Here is a 24755-nt window from a genome sequence, read left to right as displayed (position 1 = left end):
TGGAGTCAAGCTGAAATGAGGGTTGGCATAGATACCTTGAAGCTATTCTTAATGGCATTATGCATCCAGTGGCAGCAACCAAAGATGCACCCTTTTAATTTTTGTGGGTTTATTCAACCATTATTACAAAAGTGAAAGCATAAGCATGTAATAAATTCTTTATTTGGAGTTGTGATATCTGACAAACTTGAGTTTTCTGAAATCAGTCAAATATGAGAAAAGGCAAAAACCTTTGAGAAGCTAAAATACAGGTCACAGAATCCATGTTTCCCATGCACTTTATAGAGTTCATTAAGCCCTCACTCAATCACTTCATATCTATTTGGTTGTCAGGTTTCTCAATCCATGGCAGATTAAGTATAATATGTCAAAATGTGCAATAATAGGGAGAGTTTTTTCTAATAACAGCAAATATAACAGTGAAAAGCCTGATGTGAATGGAGCTATAAAGGAAAAGACCTGTAACTTAGAAGGCAGGAATTCTAGAAGTACCTACACTAGAATATATATGTATTTTATGTAGATATACTATCTAAAGTGCTGAGTAAGTGCTAGATACATCATTCATTAGTTTTCATCTATTTTTTCTCTAAAAGTATTATTGCATTACATTGTACAAAAATTAGTGTTCATGATATTTGAGTTTTGAGAAAAGTTTTATTTATGATAAGGGTGCTCTATATAAAATAACAGAGAAGGATATGTGTATATATGTTGAAATGTTAAAATTAAAACAATGAGATACTACTTGGCCATAAAAAAGAAGGAAGTTTTACCCTTTGCGACAGTATGGATGGACCTGGAGAACATTATGCTAAGTGAAATAAGCCAGTCAGAGAAAGACAAATACCATATGATTTCACACATATATGGAATCTGATGAACAAACTGAACTTACAAGGAAAATGGGGACAGACTCATAATGGATAGTAGAATGACAGCTGGGGTGGGGATTGGTTAGGGGGTACTGGGTGAGGGGAGAAAATGGGAAAAATTGGAACTACTGTAACAACATAATCAATACAATATACTTAAAAAAAGACACTACAAAGAAAAAAGAATCATAGGCCAATATCCTTGATGAACATAGATGCTAAAATCCTCAACAAAATATTAGTAAACAATACAGCAATGCATCAAAAAGAACATATACCATGATCAAGTGGGATTTATTCCAGGAATGCAAGGTTGGTATGACTAAGGATAGTATATGTATGAGATTCAGCAGAAAAAGTATATGAATTAAGCATGGATGCAGCTCAAGTATGAGATAATACCTGTTATCATCTGTTGGTTATAAATTGCTATTCTTTAGGGAAGTTTAAGTATTCTTATTTTAAAAAGCTTTTAAAAAAGGCAATTCAATTTATTTATTTATATATTTATTTATCCCCATAGACCCAGAGTGACCAACCTTGGCATTTTTTAATTTAAATTTTATTTTTTTAATTACAGTTTTATATTGAATTTTATATGAAATTCAATATTATTTTGTATTAGTTTCAGCTGTACAGTATAGTCCTAAGACAATCATACACTTTGCAAAGTGTTCTCTGGTGTTTCCAGTACCCACTTGGCACCCTACCTAGTTCTTAATTCAGATAAAGCTGTCAATTAGCAAAATCTTGGTTCACAATTAGGTGTCTCATAATCTAATTTCAGATGTAAACTTTTTTACAGTTAACACAATCTTACCATTCATTTTAATCTAAATTTATTCATTAATTTTACATAATGTCAGGAATAGGTCAAATTATTATAACAATAAAGTACAGTCCCTGAAAAATATGACAAAAAAAGGCCAGAGCTAATTTTAATTTAGAGTTTTTAGATTTCATAACCTACTTATGCATATATGTGGTCAAGGAATCCTCAACTGAGTGACTGTTGTTCCAATTGATCATTTTTTAAAATCAGCTCTTTGCAATTTACATAGCAATTGTCTATGCAGATGACATGAAAACTGAAGTCCCTAGGCTACTTTACAAAAGCCTATTATTTAAATAATGTGGCCTGAAATGTATGCATTTAAAATTTTAACCTCAAGAAGTGTGTGTGGGTGTAGCCTAATGATTTTGCTCGCTGTTTTTTAGATTTAGGGTTAAATTAACATTTAATACCAAAAATGATTGTCTGAGGAATGGCCCCACCTATCTGCACTTCATCTTTATCTGTCTTATAAACTAGTGCATCTGATCTTCAGCATCTAGGGGATCTGTCATCATAGACATTTAGAACTCATTCTGAGTTTGAACAAACTTAGGTTTAAATCCTGGCTCTACCTCTTGATCATGTGTCCTTAGACAAGTTTCTGAATCTTCCTTAGTATCAATTTCCTTATTTATAAAATAAAGATAATAATGTTACCTATTTCATAGGGTTATCAGGAGGATTAGATGGAATAACTCACTGGAATTGTGCTTAAAATATACTATGTGACCATTGTAACCATTATAATGCCTTGACTCCTTTACTATGGTATTTTGCCAAGTCTTTTCAGCTTCAGAAATTGCTTCTCTTATAAAATGATCTTAGTCTATTTTTTGTGTCCTGCCAAATAAAATTATTCATTTGTTCATTAGAGCTGATAGAATTCAGGTAGATCTTAGAAAGAAAACAATTTAATTATATTAAATTTTAAAGATACTGGTAGCCATATCTCTTTAATAATTATTTGTTTTTTAAGAAGGTATTTATTATTTTCTTCAATGTGATCTCTAATTTTTGAAGATGTAAGCAAAGCAATAAATTGAACTAAAGGTTATAGATAATAAAAGCAAAAGGTACTTTTGTGGTATATTAACACTTAGGTCGATAGCATTGCTGAGAGGCTTATCTTGGCTTTATCAACAAGAAGTTTAATCTTTCTGTTATAGTTTTTTTTTTTTTTTCTCTTTCTTCCTCTTCTAAAGCATACATTCTACAAAATATATAAACTCAGGCAGAGACAATAAGGCCCACAGTAGTAGGGAAGGATTAGGGAAATGATGAGGTATGTTGGAGGTTGGGAGAGCAGGATATGAGAAGCTGGTGGCTAATCTTAGGGAGTTATTTGTAAATAGGGGATTGACTTTATTCTCAAGGTTGGAGAAATAAATAAATTAGTTCACTGAATACTAGGTTTGGACATATAGGTAGACATATAGCACTTTCTTTAGCTAATTCTGTAGGTAGTAAATAGTCCATTTTAGTAGAAACACACCAGTTACTTGGAGATGGGCATTGTTTTCTTAACAGTGAAAAGCACCATGGGGGTTAGTCTTTACTGTTTAGGTTATGTGAAAAGAATATCTAAGTGGTAGCTGATTTTCTCATGAATACAATTTAATTGGCAAGTAGGGAATTGGCAGAACTCTGACTTCTACTTTTGGCAGTGGAGTGTTTAAAAAAGAGTAAAGGGAAGAAAAAGGAGCTGGGTAACACATTGCCAAAGGTGCTCATTTTAGAAAGATGTGAACAATGCTGTAGTTGTCCTGGTACTTGCCCTAGAGACATAGCTTAAGGCGCCAGGCATGTTGCTCACATACTTAATGGAAATTTTGACTACCTGCAGACAGAATTTTACATAGTGGAGCCAAGAAATAGTAAACATCATAAGGCATAATGAAATGGTATTTTCTGGTTACAGGAATATTTTATGTCCAGTATTTCACTTAATCTTTAAAAGTAATCTTTGAATATAGATAGAATGGATCCTTTTACCTCTAAATTACAGACACAAAAAATAGCAGAATCAAGAAAAAAACATCGATCTCTATCTTCTGTGTGTCTGTTATCATATTACTTTTATAAAAAGACAATAAAACAAAGTACTGCTGAGTCTTCAATGTTGAATTCTACCAAACATTTAAAGAAGAATTAATACCAGCTCTCACAAGATCTTCAGAAAAATAGAAGAGGAGAGAAAACTTCTGAAATATTCTATGAGGCCAGTATTATTACCTTGATACCAAAACCACACAAAGATATCAAAGAAAATAAAAACACAGGCTAGTGTTCCTTATGAATAAAATACAAAATTTTTAACTCAATGCAGCAACATATAAAATGATTATACACCATGACAAAGTAAAATTTATCCCAGGAATTCAAGGTTTGTTTAATATCTGACAATTAATCAATGTAATACACCCAATTAATGGAATAAAAGGCAAAAACCCCATAATCATCTTAATAAATGCAGAAAAAACATTTGACCAGTGTCCTTTCATGATAAAAAAACAAAACAAAAACAAACTCAGTAATCTATAGAAGCAAGCTTCCCTTGACCTAATAAAATAAATATTGCAAAAACCTATAGCTAACATCATGACTAATGGTAGACAAGTGCATACTTTCCTTTTAACTTCAGGAACAACAGACACATCTACTCTTGCTTTTTTTCAAAATTGTACTGGAGGTTCTAACCAGGGAAATTAAGAAAAAAATATAAAAGACATTCAAATTGGAAAAGAAAAAGTATAACTCTCTTTATTCTCAGGTGATTTGATGTTCTCTATGGAAAAGCCCCAAAAAAATCCACAAAAAATATTACACTAATAAACAGCATTATCAAAGTTGTAAGAAAGAGCTTCCCAAACAAGAAAAAAACATCATCACCAAATCATTATTATATGACATATTAAAGGAATTTAAGAAAAAGAAGTCAAAACTATGAACAATAAAATGGCAACAAATCCATATCTATCAACAACGGGATCTAAAAAACAAACTAAGCAAACAAGAAGAACAGAGACAGAATCGTGGATACGGAGAGCATTTTGATGGTTGCTAGAAAGGAGGGGATTTTGGGGGAATGGGTGAAGAGGTGAGGGGATTAAGAAGTTCAAATAGGTAGTTACAGAATAGCTATGGGGATGTAAAGTACAGTATAGGAAATGGAGTAGCCAAAGAACTTATACACATGACTAATGGACATGAACAATAGTGTGGGGATTGCCTGAGGGAGTGGGGCATGCTGAGTGGAGGGGGGCAAAAGGGGCAAAATAGGGACAACTGTAATAGCATAATTAATAAAATATTATTTAAAAATCACTATACAAAAATCAATTGCGTTTCTTTACATTATCAATGAACAACCTAAAAATGAAGTTAAGAAAGCAATTCCACTTACAATAGCATCGAAATAAATAAATTTTTTTAGGAAAAAATAGAACCAAAGAAGTGCAAGCTTTGAACAAAGAAACTATAAAATATTTTCAAAGAAATTTAAGACCTAAACCACAAAAGACATTCATAAATTACAAAACTCAATATTATTAATATGACAATACTACCCAGAGTGATATACAAATTCAATGTAAGCTCTATCAAAATTTCCATTTGTTTCTTTTTTAAGAAATTGACAAGTTTATCCTAAAATTGATATGGAAATGCAAGGGACCCAAAGAGCCACAACACCCTTGAAATATAAAAGACTCACACTTCTTGATTAAAAAACTTATTACAAAGCTCCAATAATCAAGGCAGTTTGTTTCTGGCATAAGGATAGACATACAGACCAATGGAATAAAATTGAGGGTCCAGAAATAACCCTAACATTTACAGTCAATTGTTTTTGACAAAAGTGTTGAGATAATTCAATAGGGAAAGAATAGTATTTTTTCAATAAATAGTGTTTAAACAGCTGGAGAATGAGTTTGGACACCCCCCACCCCCAATACCATATAAATAAATTAACTAAAAGTGAATCTTGGATGTAAATGTAAGAACTAAGGCAATAAAACTCTTGAAGAAAACATGGTACATGATTCCATTAATAGCAAATGCCTGGAAGAGAAATCAGTGGATACAAGAGAAGATTAGAGTTGCCTAGAGCTGAGGAGGAGGGAGAAAGTGATAGGGAGTGACTGCTAATAAATACGAGAACTTTTTTGGGAGGGGAAAATGAAATGTTCTAAAATTAGTTGGTGGTGGTGATTGCACAACTCTGTGAAATTCACTATAAAATCCACTGAATTGTATACTTTAAATGGGTGAATTTTTATGATATGTGAATATTTTAATAAAACAGTTAATAATAAAGGTGAGGAGTCTCCTCAGCTGGATATCATGTTCTCCTGACTATGACTATTTTTTCTAAATTTTCTCCAGTATTATTTTTAGTTGAAGTTGATTACTAGTTCTGCTTTTATTGAAATTATCAGGTAGATTTTTTTTTTTTAGAAAAGATTTTATTTAGGTATTTTCAGAGAGAGGGGAAGGGAGGTAGAAAGAAAGGGAGAGAAACATCATTTGGTTGCCTCTTGTATGTACCCTATCTGGGGACGAAAGCTGCAACCCAGGCATGTGCCCTGACTGGGAATAATCTTAAGGGCAACCCATGCCCTGAGGGACAACACCCAACTAACTGAACCATACTGGTCAAGGCTGATAGATTTGGTTTACATCAAATATTTTTTTAAAAGAGAGTCTTAAGGGGGGGTGTCATCTTTCCAATTCTATTATTATTTGAAACATAGCCGCAGATATTTGACCAAAGATTTAAAATGCAGTTTTGGAGCTGGGGAGAGGTGATTTACATTTTGTGTTCCATGTTTTTCTACTTTATTCATGAGAATGCACTCAATCAAGTAAATTTGCCATAAAACCTATTTACCAACTGGCAAGTACAGCAGCTAAAACCATGAACCACTAATTGCTACCTCCTTTGAATATCTGCAATGCTTCCTTTTCTATAATTTATATCAATTAGCATATGTGGGCTTGTGTAGACTTAAATATACATATGTATGTTTACATATTTTAAAAGTTTTTTAAAGCCCTAATGCAGTTCTCTACATATATGAGCTAATCAATAAGTGTTTCAATTGGATGCTTTATAAGCCAGTCTCTATACCAGGGAAGAGGAGTTGAGTATTAATTCCTGTGAGTGGATTTTATTGATAACTCAGAAAATTATAGAATGGGTTAAAATGAAGAATATTCTGTTTACTCTTAAAGGCTCATCATTTAGTAGCTAGCTTTTACCCAGAAAATGATATTGAATAGATCTTTGTAAAATACATTTACCTAGAATTTGGTTTATTGGAATTCTAAATAAAGTTCAAAATATAATTTTTCCTTCCATAAATTCTTAAAAGTCAGAAACAAATGCAGAAAATACTTCATATTGTACAAGTTCCCATATATGCAAGGTGTAATTTAGCTATAAGATGAAATTTTCAATAAACAACCAAACATTTAAATAAGTCTCTTTCATAGGAGGTCCTTAGCAGACAGCACACTTTTTTTCACTAATGGTAATATTATAAAAGCATTTTTGAGGTTTTCTTTTGGAATGTCTGTCAAAGCGAGTATACAAGTTACATGAGTAAACAGTCTTAGTAGTTTTTAATCGTGTCTGGTTTGTAACCAAAATTATATTACCCAAGTTAATCAACCACTTTAGGCTTAACTCAGCAGCACTTATGTTGCTTCCAAATTATCCACTCTCACAACAGGCAGCCATGCTACCATTAAAGTTCTTAAAAATAGGTTTTGAGCTTTGCAATATAATGAATATATATCTTGGTTCACTGCCAGGCACATGGTGAGCATTCAGTTAAATTTTGCTTGAATGAGTGAGTGAAAGAATGACTGGGTATCATGTTCATGTTGCTTTATACTACTTTGAAGAGGACAGTACTCACTTAACAATATCTCTATGTTTCTTATAATCAATTATTTCATATTCATAGTATGAATATACTGATTCTATGCTTGCTCTTTAAACTTTTATTTTCTCTGTCCACAAAATGGCTTTTGACCTATTTATATTGACATACATTCTATTTATTTATATACTTCTGTCTAATCATGAAATTAAAACCTGAACAATAACTAAAAAGAAACTTCTTTCAGATTTCTCACCAACCTCTCATGCCTTCCCTGTTAAGATGTGTAGAGCTCTGTGATTTCTTCAGCCCATTTCTAAATGCCTGCATAATAAGCATCACTGGGCCTACAGATTTGAATGCATTTAATTAGTTTAATCAGGACCCAGATCCTTCCATATTTTGTCATAGTTTTCTGTACTGTTATTGCAGTTGTTGCTGTTCTGTTAATTGGATTAGAGCTGACCTTCATAGAAAGAGTAAAAAGATACTGCTGAAAGTCTGTAACTTTCTAGAGTCATTTATTATATTCTTGCCCACCCCACTTAACAAATTGGTGACATTTCTCATTAAAAAGAAAGTTTATTTCTTATAGTGTCTTTCAAAACTTGTTACTTATTGTTTTGTCTATTCTTCCTTTAGCCTTTTATTCCATGAAAAATAGGAACATTTGCTGAAATATAAGAAAATATAATGGATTTGCAAAACTTTCTAGGCCTCTTCCCTTACAGGCTCAAATTTTCATTAGCAGTTCATCTTTTTTGTACCGCCAACATTTACTAAGGGCATCTAGAATGAAACATCACCTCTTCATAAGGCCTCCACTGATGGGGCTCAGCTTAAATGATCTCTCTTTTGGGGGGGTCCCCAGAGCTCTCCTGGCTTTATTTATTTTGCCCTGTATCCAAGTTATGTGTGTGCATGTCTTAGTTGTCCTAAATAATAAAAACATCAACAATGATTACTATTGATTAAGCATTTTCTTTGGTCCAGACACTTTACATATAAGAACCTACTTATTTCCTACAGCTCCCTTGTGGTGAAGGTGTTATAATCATCTTCATTTTATCTCATAAATATATGTATATGATTATATATCTATGATTTTACACACACACATATGTGTATGTATAATGTGGTTTTTATAACGATTATTTAGCCCATAACAAAAAGTCAAGTAAATTACTCTGGGTCATACTGATATAGAGATCTAATTAAGATCACTGGGGACTGGCTGGTGTGGCTCAGTGGATTGAGCACCGGCCTGTGAACCAAAGTGTTGCTGGTTCCCTTCCCAGTCAAGGCACATGCTTGGGTTGCAGGCCAGGTCCCCAGTTGAGGGCGCACAAGAGGCAACCATGGTTGCTATTTCTCTCCCCTTTTCTCCCTTCCTTCCCGTCTAAAAGTAAATAAATAAAATCTTAAAAAAAAAAAAAAAATTAAAGATCACTGGGGAGAAGTAGGAGGGGCCATAGGAGGAGTTTGCTGAGACAATGGAAGGCAGTCTGGGACGGCACTGGCTGAAAGGCTGAATGTCTCCAGAGCCAACGGAAATAAAAAGACGGCTGGCTGACTGGCTCACGAGCTTTTCTGGCTCCTGAACTGGCTCTTTCTTAGTCTCTGGCTTTGATTCAGGCTCTGACTCGGGCTTTCAGGCTCTTCTTCCTAGAGGATGCCTGAATGATTGTGCTGCAGCTGCCTGCATTTCCCAACAGCAGATAGTTTGTATGGGAAGGAACTCCAGGCTCAGGATAGGCTCAGGCTGGCCTAGCAGGGGTGGCAGTTTTATTCTTTGGGCCTTCTAGAGGGAACAGGCTCTGAAGCAGAAACCTGCCATTCTTGAAAAATTGTGTAGCTTTTGTATATTATGTTGTTCTAGTTTGTAAACTATATAGAAATAAGAATTAAAACTAATAGGCAGAATTATAGGAGAACCAAGGTGTTAAGAGTTTAGCCTTAACTGATAGGTTTAAGTGATTAAAGCTATGACTTGATAGGCTTAAATGACTGCTTTTCAATAGAGACCCCTTTCCTTTATCATCAAACCTTTGCTTCTGGAATTTTCCTAGAGTATGGCGGCGAGCAGCAGGACACCAACTTATTTTCCAATTAACAATATATTTTACCCTAAGATTTTTTTTCCCTTGGCATTTAATGTTCTTGTAGGGATGTTTGAAACTAGCCTGGTTTTGATCTCTTGAAGGGAAAAGCTGTATTACTATTTGAGTACCTGAAGAATTTTTTTACTTAATTTTGAAGATTAATAACCTTTCCCCTTGATACATTGTGTGTGTCATTTCTATCTGAACATGGAATTTTCTCCTTATTTCACAGAATTTTTTCTGTATTATATTGTTTTGAATAGTTTTATATTTTCTCTATTTCAACAAAATACACATGATTAGATGCTGAATAAATATTAGACAATATAAGGAGCGAAGAGTAAGAACAGGTGTCATGTCTAGAGTTCAAGAAGATTACTGTTGAAGAGGCCAGAATGTCCGGGGAACCCACCCGAAACACTTCATCTGAAGGTCTCCTTAATGTGCATGCAGCCATCCTTGCAACACCTCCGACAGTGAGCACTGCTTCCTTTATCTGCTTTTTAAAATTAGCATATAACAATAATTTAGTGTGAATTCACTTTGGGCTAAATTCTATGAAGACATTAATACTCTAATACAAAATCTAAATTTTTTTGTGCCAAACTTTTTCTGAAAAAATGTTAAGCCTCCATGAAAATGGAAAACTAACAAAACAGTTTTTAAATATCTAAGTGTACTGATTCTTAACATTTCATTATTGGAAATTAAGTTCTACTACCTTATACCTAAAATTTCAGCATTTATCTCCAAAGGACAAGATTTTTCTATACAGTCACAATAGCATTATCTAACCACCCAAATTTCACTTTGAAAGTGCGTTACCTAAAATGTAATTTTATTCATTTCCTCAGTTGCCTCAAAAATTTTGTTTGCAGTATCACTCCCAGGATCCATTTGAATAGTGCACATTACATTTAATTCTTATGCTTCCTTAGTCACCTTTATTATAAACAGACCCAAGTTATTGTTTTTATGACTTTAACATATTTTTAGGAATTCTGCAATCTGAACTTTTCTTATTGTTTCTTCATGAATATTATTAGGTTAAAGGTTTTTGGCAAGAATACTAGATAGGTGATGTGTACTTCTTATATCACATGAAGAGGCACATAACATCAGTTTATGCCATTCTTCGTAATGTTAACAGATCACTTGGTTAAGGTATTGGCTGCTAGATCTCTTTGTTGAAAATTTAACTTTCATTTGGTAATTAACAAGTTATCTGTGAGGTATCACTTTGGACTGTATCAACACATCCATTCTCCAACAACTCTTTCACTCAGTGCATTTAGTATTCATTAATGATGCTTTACCGAATTAATTATTACATTGGCTGTGGCTCAGCAACAATTTTCTGACTCTACCACTGGGTCTTTGTAAGAACTACTGTGATCTTATTAAGAAGGGACTTAGCTTCTTCCTCTTCTTTTTCTCTCTCTAGTGTATTAGAATGAAATCTCTTTTATAGAAAGACATAAGTATTGATAGATGTCTGATGAAAGCTAAAACACAGATAAAGTGTACCTACATTAATCTATTTTTTAACTTCTTCCAGTATGGGAGGGGGTTGAAAAAACGTGAATAACCTTCAAGGAAAACAAGCAAGAGCTATGGGGCACACTAGGCCTATTGATGCTTGTTTGAGAGATTATAGGAAAGTCCAAAGCATGCGCCAAGGCAGGCCTTTTGTATTTAAAAGCCACTGGCAACAAGTTGTGTGGGATGAAGTCTCAGGGAATAACCAGGTAGGGCAAACTTTTTGAACCAGGTTGATGGAGACTCAGCTGCGGTGCCTACATGCGGATCTGTGGGGGAATGGCTAAGAAAAGGAACAATGGCCCCTGTCAACACTTTTGTCTTGGAGAAAGCTTCCCCTTTAGCTCTTTCCCTGATGCCAGTCAATTCAGTTCCTCCTTGTATGTTTCTGATGCCTCCAAGTTGCTTCCCCAGTGCTGGAGCTCAGAGCATGGAGGCCAGGGAAATCTGTGCATGCAAGCCCTTTAAGAGGAACTGCCTGGGACTCCAGAAGCCTTCTTTCACACTCAACCACAATCCCTGCTGGTTTTAACAACCAGAAGTTATGGGAACTTCTCTTCTTGGCACTGTAACACTGGACTAGAGGTCTGGTGTAAGGCTGACACCCCGGCTCCTCAGGGAGGACCTCCACATCTAAGATATTCCTCCTGATTTTTATCTTCCATGCATAGATGTGGGACCAGCTTATTCTGTGTCTCCACCCCTCCTACCAGTCTCAATGTGGCTTCTTCTTTAAATTCTTAGTGTAGAACTTCTGCTCAGCTAGGTTTTAGGTAGTTCTGGATGAATCGTTGTTCCATAGTTTACTTGAAATTTTGATATGATTGTGGAATGATTCAAGTACCACGTTTATCTGTGCAGACATCTTGACTGGCTAAGGCTCTAAATTTGAAGTTGATGCTTAAGCAGATTTTGTTTTCAAGGAGCTTAAACTCTATTAAGGAGATAAGGTGTGAAGGGATATTATAAGAGAGAATGTACTAAGTCCCAAAAGAGAGGTTTGAACAAAGACATGCTGCTTCTGAGGTAAGAGAGGTTATTTTTACTTGTTAAGGTAGGATTGGAGGTCAGGAATGATTTCCTAAAGGAAGTGACATTTAGAAAGCATCTCACAGAATGGTGACAAAGCCATGGTGGGATTGGAGAAAAACACGTTTCTGTGTGTGAATAAAGTATTAGCTTAGAAAATGTGCTCAGTAGATTGGTATGGTTTTGGTGGGAACATAATGTAATTGAGGATGCAAAGTGTGAAAAAAGATTAGATCTTGAGAAGGCTTGGGATGGTGAATTAACTGTATGTTCTACAAAAGGAAAATGACTGAGACTGTTATTCAACAGAAATAACAATGGTACACTTCTAAGGAAGAAACTATTACTCTGGGGATTGTTTATTTATTTATCATTTATTTCACAACCATGGGAGAATTGCAATATAGCAGTGATTACAAGTTTATAAGTACTAACTTTTCACTGTACTTTTTTTATTCATGATAATTTACCTTTTTAAACCTTTATATGATTTATAAATCTTTTTCAATGATATCATTGTTTCTTAACCTCATTCAGTTTAAAAAATCATCTGGAATGCTTATAATATATAGCATATTATATTCTTATTAATATTTTATGTAATATTTAATAAATATTTTTTAGTTTTACTTACATTTTTCTGTGTTCACCATCTTTTTTTTTTTTCATTTTAGACTGTCCTTATTGTTCTGTGTTCATTTTCCCTCTTTTTTCAATAATATATATTTTAAAGTTGTTTCTGTGTTAGTTTATAGATTGCTAACTCTCTTGGTTTGCCTTTATCTCACAACTTAAAAAATATATAGTTTATTTGAGTGCACCATTCTAGAATGACAGTTACAAATTCTCAGCCCATTGAAAATACTGTGTTTTTAAAATCTCTGACTTCTATTACAGCTGTCTGCTGCCAATATGTCATTTGTATGTGATTTTTTTCTCTCTGTCTACTCTTAATGTTTTTTGTCAAAGCTGGGTATTCTGAAGATTCATTACAAATGACTAGTTCTGGATTTTTAAAAATTTATACTTCTTGGTGGAAATAGTGCTTGATAGTGAGGACTCTTTTTCTATTAGTTCAGGAAGAATCACAATTATTAGTGCTTCAAATATTACTTTTTCTCCATTTAAAAAAATTCTCTCAGGTTCTTTGGTTAGACATAGGTTGGATTTTCACTTTCCTTCTTCTACATCACTTGACTACTCTACCATATTTTTCATTTTTTAATTTCTCTGTGTGACATTCTACAGGGTTTTCAGATCTTCCAGTTCTAGTTCACCAGTTTTCTTTGGTGACATCTAATACTCTGTTTAACCCATCTGCTCCTTCATTATGTTTAAATTTCAATCATTACATTGTTCATTTATAAAGCTTCTATTTTCTTTCTTAAACCTCCTTAGTCAGTTTGATTGTATCTCGTTTGCATGTTTGGAATGCTACCCTTTATTTCTTTAAACACCCCATGCATATTTTAAATAGTACACCTGAGACTCTAATTTCTGATATCCTTGTTGATCTAAATTTTTTGTTTTTATTTCTTCTGAGCCTCATTTTTGGTGATTAGTTTTCCTGTAAATTTTGCGATTGTTGATTGTTATATTTGACATTATTTTATTCTGAGGGAAATCTTGGAGCCTAAATTAAGCATGTATTCTATATGGGAGAAGGATCATATGTTTCCACAGGGATCCTGGCAACATCGAAGACCTTTAATCCTTTCTAGGATCTCAGGTATAATGCAAACATCTCAGGTTCAGCTCCACGTCCTTGCTGGTAATGTAAAGCTAAGTCTCCATACCTTAGTGCCGATACTGGCATTTACCCTCAAGCTACCACATCTTAAGTTTGCACATATATTTCACATCTAAAATTTTAGGTCAGTATTTTTGCCTAGGCCCCTTAGATATTTTTCTACCTATTCCCAGCCCAGCAGTGCTATACAAATTATGTTTTATATATGATCTACATTTTTTCTTTTCAAATAACAGGCCAGTTACTAGAAGTTGAATATATGTCATTGTTTATAATACAATATCAATCTGAGAATTATCAAAATAGTTTCATCAGTATAGATAAGACAAATTAGAATATTTTAGCACAACAAAAGAAAATTGGCATTTTATTTGTCCCATTTTAGTTATCCTTACTGATAACTTGCTACTTTGTGCTGTTTGGATACAACTTATACTATCATATTTTAAAAATATTAAAGCACAGTAGTCCCTCTCTGTATCACAGTTCACTTATTGCAGCCTCGCTGTATCGCAGGATTTTTAAAAATATATTTATTTATTTATCGCAGATTTTTCACTATATTGTGGGATTCTGCAGTACTGTATATGTATGTTTTTAAAGTTACGTCAATTTAAGAGTGTAGAATATGTTTAAGACCGTAAGTAGTGTTTATAAAAGTGTGGAAAAGGTTAAGGGACTGGGAATGGTTTATAAGTATGTGGGAAGGGTTTATAAAGCCTTAAAATATATATAAATACTAAAATAAATGTAAGGTTCCTACTTTGTGGATTTTCACCCATTGTGGGGGGGTCTAGAATGTAATACCCACAATAAGTGAGGGAATATTATATTCCTGTTTTATGAAAGAAGTAACTAGGCCACTAGGAGACTACTATTTTATAGCTTTTCCTAAAATTTTTATTATCTTTATTCTATGTTTTAGTACTTTCAAAGGAAAAGGGAGAGTTAGGTGACTGACAAATCAAAGAACTAAAGTAAGGCAAAAGATGTCATTTGTCAATTCTTTAGTTAGTTATCTTTGTCCACTTATGCATGAATAATTTCATATAATTTATTTAATAATCTTATTAATATTATAGTGTGCCTACTATATGGCATGTACTATTCCACATGGTAGAAAGCACAGCAAAAAGCAAATTGAAATCTCTACACTTATGGATCTTGTGTCCTAATTTCAATACAGCCATAAACAATGATAAGTAGTAAAATTGTGTATGGTAGCACTAGAGACAAAAATAAACCTTGGAAGAGGATTAAAGTATGATGGGGGTTACAATATTAGATAGGTAGATAGATTTATTGCTTCTGAGCACTTTAAAAATGAACCTTGGAATCAGAGGTAATATGTCACAGCTAAAATACTTCCATAATTATATGTATGTATTGTTTAGGAAAGTTGGTACTATGGGTTGAATAGTGTCATCCCAAAAAGGTATTTTGGAGTTGTAGTCTCCAGTATTTCAGAATGTGATCTTATTTGGAGATAGGGTCTTTACAGAACTAATTAAGTTAAAATGAGGTCATTAGGGTCCTTAATCCAAAATGACTGGTGTCATTATTTTTTAATGGAAAAAAATTGACACAGAAACAGACACATGCAAAGGGGAAACAGCATATGAAGGTTAGAGTTCTTCTGTACAAACCAAGGAACTACCAGAAGCTTGTAGAGAGGCATTGAGAAGGAGCATGGTTCTACTAACATCTTGATCTTAGACTTCTAGGTTCTAGAAGTATGAGACAATAAATTTCTGTTGTAAAAGTCATTCAATTTGTGGAAATTTGTTATGGTAGTCCTAGAAAACTAATATAGCCATAACTTACTGTAATTAAAGCCTAAAAGAATTCAGGACAATAGTAGATGATGAGCTAAAGGGTCCTACAACTACTTATAACCTGCCATAAGCCAGGCAACTTTTATTTAACAAATATATAATATTTATTATATACCAGTGACTATGCTAGGTACTTTGTAAATATTAACCATTATGTATCTAAATAGAAATCTTTTTATATAGGTTCATTTGTTATTCCCATTTTAAAGGTGTGGAGTCAAAGTTTGGTCATGCTGTCTACTACTTTTCTAAGAGAAGGAAAAGTCAACATTACATAACAGTGCAGAAATTCTTGGGCCTCATATAGGAGATTTTCACGAGAGTTTCCAATAACACATGCACACATACACAATTTTTAAAAATCCCTTTGTTGGTATAGTGAAAAATATAGGAAGAGGTCATGCCCATGTTCTAGTCCTTCCTCCACAGTTCCTCAGCCATAGACATTGGATACCTTGATTAACTTACTTCAGTCTCCGTTCTCATACTTGCTCATACTATTTGGGCTACTGTAAAATTAAATCAGAGGGTAACTTTAAAAATAAACATCAAAAAGGAATAAAGTCTCTAATCCATAGGTTGCCCTGGGGATTTTTGTTTTTAGGGAGAATATTTCTTCAGTATTCCCCAAATAATATATTAATTTACACACTGTCTGTGAACATTTAGATCTATGAAACCATTTAAATTATTTACACTATACTTGAAAGGTTTTGGCATCATCTTACCGGAATGAAAAATACATATGTAATCTAATTCCAAAGATATAAAAATTTATACTAAGTTATAATTCATGATGATTTATGTTGGATAAACATAAAACTAACTATATACCAATCCATTAAGGGAAACTTTGGATTCAGCCTTATAGATTGAACTATGTATTAATCTCAGGACTTTTTCTTTAATTCACTAATGGCATGCATAGAACCTTAAAATGGGAATGATATTAATTAGAATGATAGAATAATAGTGAATATAATCAGGTTGGCTGGAAAAGAATTGTGATGAATTGTTTTCACTAAAGTTCTTGCATGGAGGAGGTGTTGTTCTAGATCAGTTCTCAAGCGTATGATGGAAATAGGGGAAAGTGATTTTTTACCAAGACATAGTGTGTTTAATCAAGGTAAAAAACAATGCTAGTTGCTGTAACACAGTCTTTAAATCCTACTCCCTTAATTCAGCCTGAGGGGGATTAGGTGTCTGTTCTGAGCAGTACTGTTGCAAGAGAAACTTCAGAGACTAGACTGCTTCTTCTGATGTTTCCTTTAACATGTGGCCTCCGTGGTTGTAGAGGAGAGAGGAAAAGGACTGGAGAATTACATGGACTAAGCTCACATTTCAATGGTCAGAACTCAGTCACATGTCCTTGACCTAACTAGACCCTGGTTAATCCCCTTTTGCTCTCAGCAGCAATCAGGCTGGATCTTATTCAGTGCCCTAAATATGGTATGCTCTCTTTTTCTTTCTGGGCCTTTGAACTTTCCTTTACTCATTTTGGAACGCTTCCCTTGCCATAGTCCAATAACTCTTGTACTTTTCATTATCATGGACAACCTTCAAGGCATGTTTTTTTCAGTTGACTGCTATTTTCCTGACAAGGAATTCTTACACATTGTTTATGTTGATAGGAATATTTACAAAGACAAATTTTGACGATATATGCCAATGCAAAATCAACTTTTATTATGATATTTTAATTACAGTAGCATTTTGTATGGTTTATGAAACTTTGTAAAAAATTGATAGAACTTAACTCATTTAAGCAAGTTTATTTATAGACATTTAAGATTTTTCTAGTTTTTCACTGTTTCTGAAAATGCTGCAGTGAATTAAGGGATATATTTTTAACCCATATTTCATGCCTATTCAATATAGCTTCATGAACTGTATTATAATTTCTTCCACATATTACTTATTTGTAGTAGCACTAGCACCAGATAAACCATTGTTATTATTGTCATAATGCTTAATAGCAACAATAACAAGAATTTATAGTAATTATTGAGTGCACGCATATGTGGATACTAGCCTAGGCTTTTTGTATGTATCATCTCATTTAATCTCATTTAAATTTTATCTCAATGCTCTTCCTTAGAACTATCATACTCCTGATCTTACAGATGAGATTGCTAAGGACTTGAGAGGCCATGTGATCTGCCTGTGGTTTCTAGGCCAGCCAACTTGTAGAACGAGGCTTTCAGCTGAGGTCATTTTTAGTTCCGAAGCTCTCACTCCTTTCACCCTTCCACACTATGTATGAGAAGAGCATTGGGTCAGGCAGCCCAGGCTCCAGTGAGGCCCCCCTGCCTTATGAACTGTGTGATCCCTGGCAACTCACGAAACTCTCCCTGGTCTTAGCTTCCCCAACCACAGTGACCTTGTTTGTGTGCTTCTTACAACATTGGGAAGACAAAATGCAGAAATGTTTGTGGCAACATTTTGAAAATTCTACATGCTAAGCAAATCCAAGGGATAATTAAGTAATATTACTGGTTCTCACATAGGTTTTATTTGCCAAACAGACCTTTGGCAGACATTAAGGATACTCACAGAAATTCAAATCTCTTAATTGGATAACAAAATAAATGTAATTCTTCTCATAAAATGCAGTAGTGTGCTTATGACTCACCTCTAATTAATATATTTGATGGACTTGTTCATGTCCTAAATCTGAGCCATCACTGAACTTCATTCATATTCTGCCCTTTATTTTACTCAAAACTTAGTTTCTGAGAATGAACCATCTGCAGTGGGACTATGTATGTTGAGAGATCTGGCTCAGGTCCCTACCTTTTCACCAACTCATCTTACAGTCTGATGCAAATTGTTTCTTTCCTCATGCCTCATTTTCTTCATTTACATTTATGAGATAGGTGGGTTGGACAAAATGGTATTGGAGACAGTACTTCCCAAATCTGGCCAATTTTCAGAATCTCATATAGGTCTTATAAAAAATTCATTTCTGGGTCCAAAAAAAGGGTTTTTTGATTCAGGTGGTTTGAGGTAGGTTCAGAATCTACAATGAGGTTAGCTAACAGTTATAGAAGGCTAATTTTTGCCAAATATTATGTTTACCATGGTATACAGGCCTGTTTATATTTCAATCATTAAAACTGAGGTAAATACTATTATTAGTAGTACTATAATATATTCCAAGTTTTTAACAACTCTTTTTTTATAGTCTCTTTTGTCTTTATGATTGCGTTCTTATAAATACAAGGGTGGGAAAAGTAAGTTTATAGTTGATTGTATGGAAAATAATACAATAATTAATAAATAATAATACAATAATAAACTCTGTTTCATGTACTCACAACTGTAAACCTACTATTGTCTGTCACTGTATGTAGCTGCTCCCAACAACTACAGTGCTTTAGAGATCTAAATATTGTGTTCATTCTTTCTTTGCTTGATCTTCATCATATTAAAAGTCTTGAAAGCCCAAGTTGGGAAAGTTTTAGATGCTAGCAACGAAGAACCTCTCCAGCCTTATTTGAGGGGGCAGTGTCAGCTCAAGAATCTCTGATGAGGCTTCTTATCCTTACACATGTCCCATGATCAGAATCACGATAGCAGGGTTCTCTCCACATGGGTTTCCAGGCAGCCTGGTTTCTCTCTGGCCTGCAAGGGCACCGGATCAAGGGTCATTTTTTGTCTTATTTGTTTGCTTTGTTTTGATTTGGTTGTTTTTTTTTTTTTCTTGTGTGTGTATGTGGGGATATCCTTTATATCCTTTCCTACCTCCTAAGAGATAACCAATGTCTCAAAAGTTGTTTTTAAAAAAATCAGGATCTATTTGTTATTCAACAGGAGAGTCACTCAGTTCTTCATAACTTATCCATTCTCTTTAAATTATATATATCCTCTGTTAGAGTATAATATTAAATGAGGGCAGAGACCAACACTGTCTTAAACTCAACTCCATCTTTAGTACTGAATAAAGTTCCTATACATAATGTTTTCTCAAACATTCTAGGTGGCACTGTTAAAAATAAAAATCTGTGTGACACAAATATTACTTTATTTCTTACCCATAAACAAGTGAAAAATAATACCTGCACCAACTGATGGGTTGAATATTGGAGGCATAAATTTTACTTGGAGACCTATGCTGTCTGATACATTATAAGCCAGAAGCCACATGTTGCTATATTCATTTTAATTTAACTTAATGAAAATCAAATAAAATTTACTCTTTCAGTCACACTAATGATATTTTCATCATCACAGAAAAAAAAATCTATTGAATTGCAATCCTATGTATAAAAGTTCAACCATCTACATAAAAACAATGTTTTGTAGCTCTCCTCATTCTTTACTCATAAAATATGCCCTGGACTAAGCTACTGCCTTAGTATTTCATTGGAAAATTTATTCTTCACTCTCATATCCTTAATTCTGCTTATCCAACAGTCTGCATTCTACTATGTAACAATGGGCTTTACCAACCTGAGTTTAAACACAAACTCTAGTTATTTCTTTTAAATACTTAATGCAATTGAGCCAAAAGGCAAAAACACTGTTTTTATTATTAAGCAATATATAAAATAGCTTCCCCTGATCTTCTACACTACCTCTGATTCACATGAATTAAATGACTTATGGGAGAACAAATATTTCAACATAAGTACACATCCACATAACACACACATAAATAATACATACTTGGATGATTAGAGATAGTTTTTTGGTTTGTTTTTAAGGACTTAGAATATTCTCATATTCAGTTGCCTGGTTCAGAGTGACTGATATTTTTTACACATCCAAATGGCTCTCTATTACTATGAGGCTACTTTATTCAACCTTATATAACAATGTGTTAATGCTTTGTTTAGAATCACTTTTGTAATATTCCCTTGAAGAAAATGTAGAGTTTCATGCCTTTGAAGAATATTTAATGGTGGTTCCAAAATTTTATATCTTTTGAAGTGTAGTTTTATAAAATGGATACATAGGAACACAACCAAAATCTCCCGTGGGGTGTGTGACAGAGTGGTGACAAAGGCACCCCAGAGGTGCAGGCTAACTATGGTGTTAAAGCAGGGGACTCTCAGTGCTATTCCCTGAATGGGTGTGACTTACTGACTGTGTGAATGTGATGAAAAATAAAATAATTTTCACTCTTTGGGAAAAAAGACAGTTCGTATACACATTGTATTAAAAATCACATAACAATTTACTACTTCTCATGTGGAGTGAAATTTAATGCTTCTTAAGTAAAAAATGAATGAAGAATCTAAAGCAAAACATAAGCATTTCACACTTCGTCCCCTTTGCACAATAGAATGCCCAAACATTTGCTAATATACTTCTTTCAGCTATAAAGCATAAACTTGTTTCCTATTTCCTGAAAAATATTATATGAATCCTGCTGTGATTTTAAAAGAAAAGTGTTGTCCAGATCCATGAGTCATTTTGGACAACAGTGTGGCTGGCGATTGCTGGGGAGAGGGAGGTAGAAGGGAACTAAATGATAATGGGGAAAAAAAAACCAATAATGATTAAATTTTAAAAAAGAAAAAAAGGAAAAGAAAGTGATACCTAATCATGAAACATTACATTGACTTGGTTATGGGGTTTTCTGGTTTACCTATTCAAATATATTTTTAGGATGAATTTCTGAGATTCAAAGTATAGCAATGAAACTAAATGCAAACCCAGGGGGAATGAAGTAAGTACAGGGAGATAAAACCTCTGAAAGGTTCTGTTTTCTTTGCTGATTTTTGCAATAAACAATATGTATTTTATTGTATCTTACCTCAACAAAGGCAATATTTCAATCTATAGAGTAAATAATAGTTCAGTTTGTCTCAGATCTTAATATTCCTACAGATTTATATGCACTTTACTATTGAATTTACTGTTCAATTCAGTAAAAATGGCAACTCATCTGCTTAAATTTGTGCATATTAAAAGTGCTTAGCACAGTATTGTCAAGGCATAGATATTAAGTACAATCAAACCTTGATTTTTGAATGTCTTGATTCTTGAACAATTCGGTCTCAACCAGGTTGTTCATGGAAACAGTGTCTTGGTTGTCTAACGAAACTCGAGGTCTTGATTCTCTAACTGACAGCCTTTTCATGCTGACACCTGTATGACCAGTCACCTGTCTCCCAGATGATAAACAAAGGAGATTCAGTTTTTGAACAAATTGCTTCTTGAACAGTTTTCCAGAACAAATTAAGAACTGAGATTCCACTGTAAATCTTCATAAAACAGAAAAATAAACAAATGACTACCTTTAATTTATTTTATATTATATTTAGTATACTTGACTTAAGTATTTTTACATTGTCCTCTTTAAATTTATATAAGAATATTTAATGAAATAATCTTGTCAGAAAAAAATCAAACTTTTTAACATATTTTTTAAAAACTGTAGCTATTATAATTGTAGATATTAAGTTAACATTTTTAAATATTAATAGCCCTTTGGGAGAATATTTTTTTGTTTCAAAGCACCTTTTTTTTTGAGAATTATACTGTAAGAATAAAAACAAACAATTCAATGGTAAAAATAAATCAGCAATCAAAAAAAACAAACCCTTCTACTGAGCAATTTTTTACTCAGCATAATTCCCTATAGATACAGCTAAAATTGTGCCTATGCCAATAGAACATTTCTATGTATTGCTAAGTAGAACTCTACATTTGCTTTAACCATTCACCCATTGAACTACACTTTGATTATTTCTAGTTTTTTACTATTATAAAAACATCTTATGATTATTGATTTCTAGTTTTATTCCATGTAGCCAGAGAGCTTATTTTGTATAATTCTTTAAATTTGCTGTGATGTTTTTATATGGCTCAGAATATGGTTTATCTTAATATATGTTACACAGGATTTTGAAAAAAGAAAAAAAGTATATTCTTCTGTTGTTGGGTGGATCATCTTATATAGGTCAATTAGATCCTATTTGTTTGTTTTATTGTTCCACTCTATGAGTTTCTTGTGGCTACTCTAACAAATTGCTACAAACTTGGTAGTGTAAAGTAGCAGGAATATATTCTTTTCACAGTTCTGGAGGTTAGAAACTGAAGTCAAACTGTGGATAGGGCCACACTTTCTCTGGAGGATCCCAGGGAGAATCTGTTCCATGACCTTTCTAGCTTGTGGTGGCTACTGGCATGCCTTAGCATTTCTTGGCTGTGGTTATATCACTCCAGCCAATGTCTGTCTTCACATCTTTTTCGTGTATGTGTGTGTGTGTGTGTGTGTGCGTGTATGTATGCATGTAATTACTCCATGCTTCTTTCTTATAAGTATATATATGGTATCAGATGATGTTATAATTTTTGTTTTAATTATCACATATGACTTAGACAACTCATGAGCTGAAGGACAGCCCATTGTGTTAATATTTCTAGTCTTTGGTTTTTTTTTCTTCCTGATGCTCTAAGTTTCCTTCTCTTATTTTCTTTCTGTTTAAAGATCTTTCTTTGTCCATTAAGGGTAAGGGTAGCTCTGCTAGACCAAAGACATTTAGTTCTCTTTTGTCTGCAAATGTCTTTAATTCCCCTTTATTCTTGAGAGATAGTTTGCTCAGATACAGAGTTCACAGTTGACACTTCTATTTTTTTGATATTTAAAAAAACAACAGCACTTTCTGGCCTCCATAATTTCAGATGAGAAATCTACTCTCATTCAGATTAGTGTGTCCTATAAGTAAGGTGTCATTTCTTTCTGGCTGCCTTTCATATACTTTTGAATTTAGATTTTAGAGGTTTAATTATGATGTGGCTCTAAGTGAATTTCTTTGAATTTATATTATTTGAAGTTCATATGCCTTGTTGAGTCTACGGGTTTATAACTTTCATCAAATTTGGGACATTTGTAGCCATTATGTCTTCAAATGCTTTTTCTACCCTATTCTTTCTTCTTTCTCCTGGGACTCCTATGATAAAAAATGATGGATTTTTGTTATTGTCCTACAGGTCTTTGAGACTGTTTATTTTGTTTTCCAGTTTAATATCTCTGTTCACATTGAGTAAATTCTGTTGAACTATCCTCAAATTCACTGTGTCATCTCCACTCTATTTTTGAGCCCACTCAGCAAGTTTTCTATTTTAGTTGTATTTTTAAGTTATATAAGTTCGGTTTGGTTATTTAATATCTTCTATTACTTTACTAAGATCTAATTTTTCATTTTTTTAAAAGAATTTGAAATTGCTTGTCGAAATGTTTATGATGGCATCTTTAAAGTTCTTGATAAATATCAACATCTGATTCATTTGTGTTAGCATCGATTGACTTTTCTCATTGAAGATGTGATTTTCCTGAATCTTATTATAATTTTTGGTTTTCTATGATGTCCTGTACAGTTAGACTATTATGTTAGAAGACACTACATCACATTTAAGTTTTTTATTTTAAAAGACAAACATACTATTTAGGTTTGGAACACAGGCCCCAGCCTACATTTGTAGGTTGTAGTTGCAGTGACAATGCAATTTTCAGAGCATATAGGGTGCTATTTTCATCTGTTTGGTTTATTTCATGCCTCTGGAGCTCCTACTGATCCTTGTTAATGCTGCTTGAGGGGGCAGAACAAGCTCCCTGAGGTTAGGTATCCTGGTGCCTTTATGTGAAAGAGGAGGTTCCTCATCCCCCACTCATGTCTCTATAGATAAAGAGTAATTCATGGCCTGGCACTTGATGTAGTAGGATACCTCTCACTGCTGATTCCAGCCACGTGAAGCCTCAGGAGGGGCCTTGTCAGGGGGCAGAATCTTTGGACTTTCAGGACACAGAAGTTTCTGGGTTGAGCACTTGTCTCCTCCTTTTTTTTTTTTTTTTCACTAGAGCCAATTCTTCAAAGGTGGATGTTAACTCTGTGAGAACAAAAGCCCTTCTGGAGAACAGGGACATATCAGTCTATTTGTACTTTCATAGATC

At 33.6% G+C, this 24755-nt stretch overlaps 1 protein-coding gene across 1 annotated transcript in view; it reads left to right on the top strand.

Moving 5' to 3' along the window:
- The window catches only part of GUCY1A2 (guanylate cyclase 1 soluble subunit alpha 2), a 313858-nt gene that overhangs the window by 162705 nt on the left and 126398 nt on the right, over positions 1 to 24755 (top strand). The gene's annotated exons all lie outside the window — the stretch shown is intronic.

This window comes from Furipterus horrens, unplaced genomic scaffold (genome assembly GCF_987537825.1).
Source record: "Furipterus horrens unplaced genomic scaffold, mFurHor1.1.pri manual_scaffold_2, whole genome shotgun sequence".
NCBI classification, from domain to species: Eukaryota; Metazoa; Chordata; class Mammalia; order Chiroptera; family Furipteridae; genus Furipterus; species Furipterus horrens.
The sequence above is the reverse complement of the archived record's forward strand: the minus strand, read 5'-3'. Positions and strand labels throughout refer to the sequence as shown.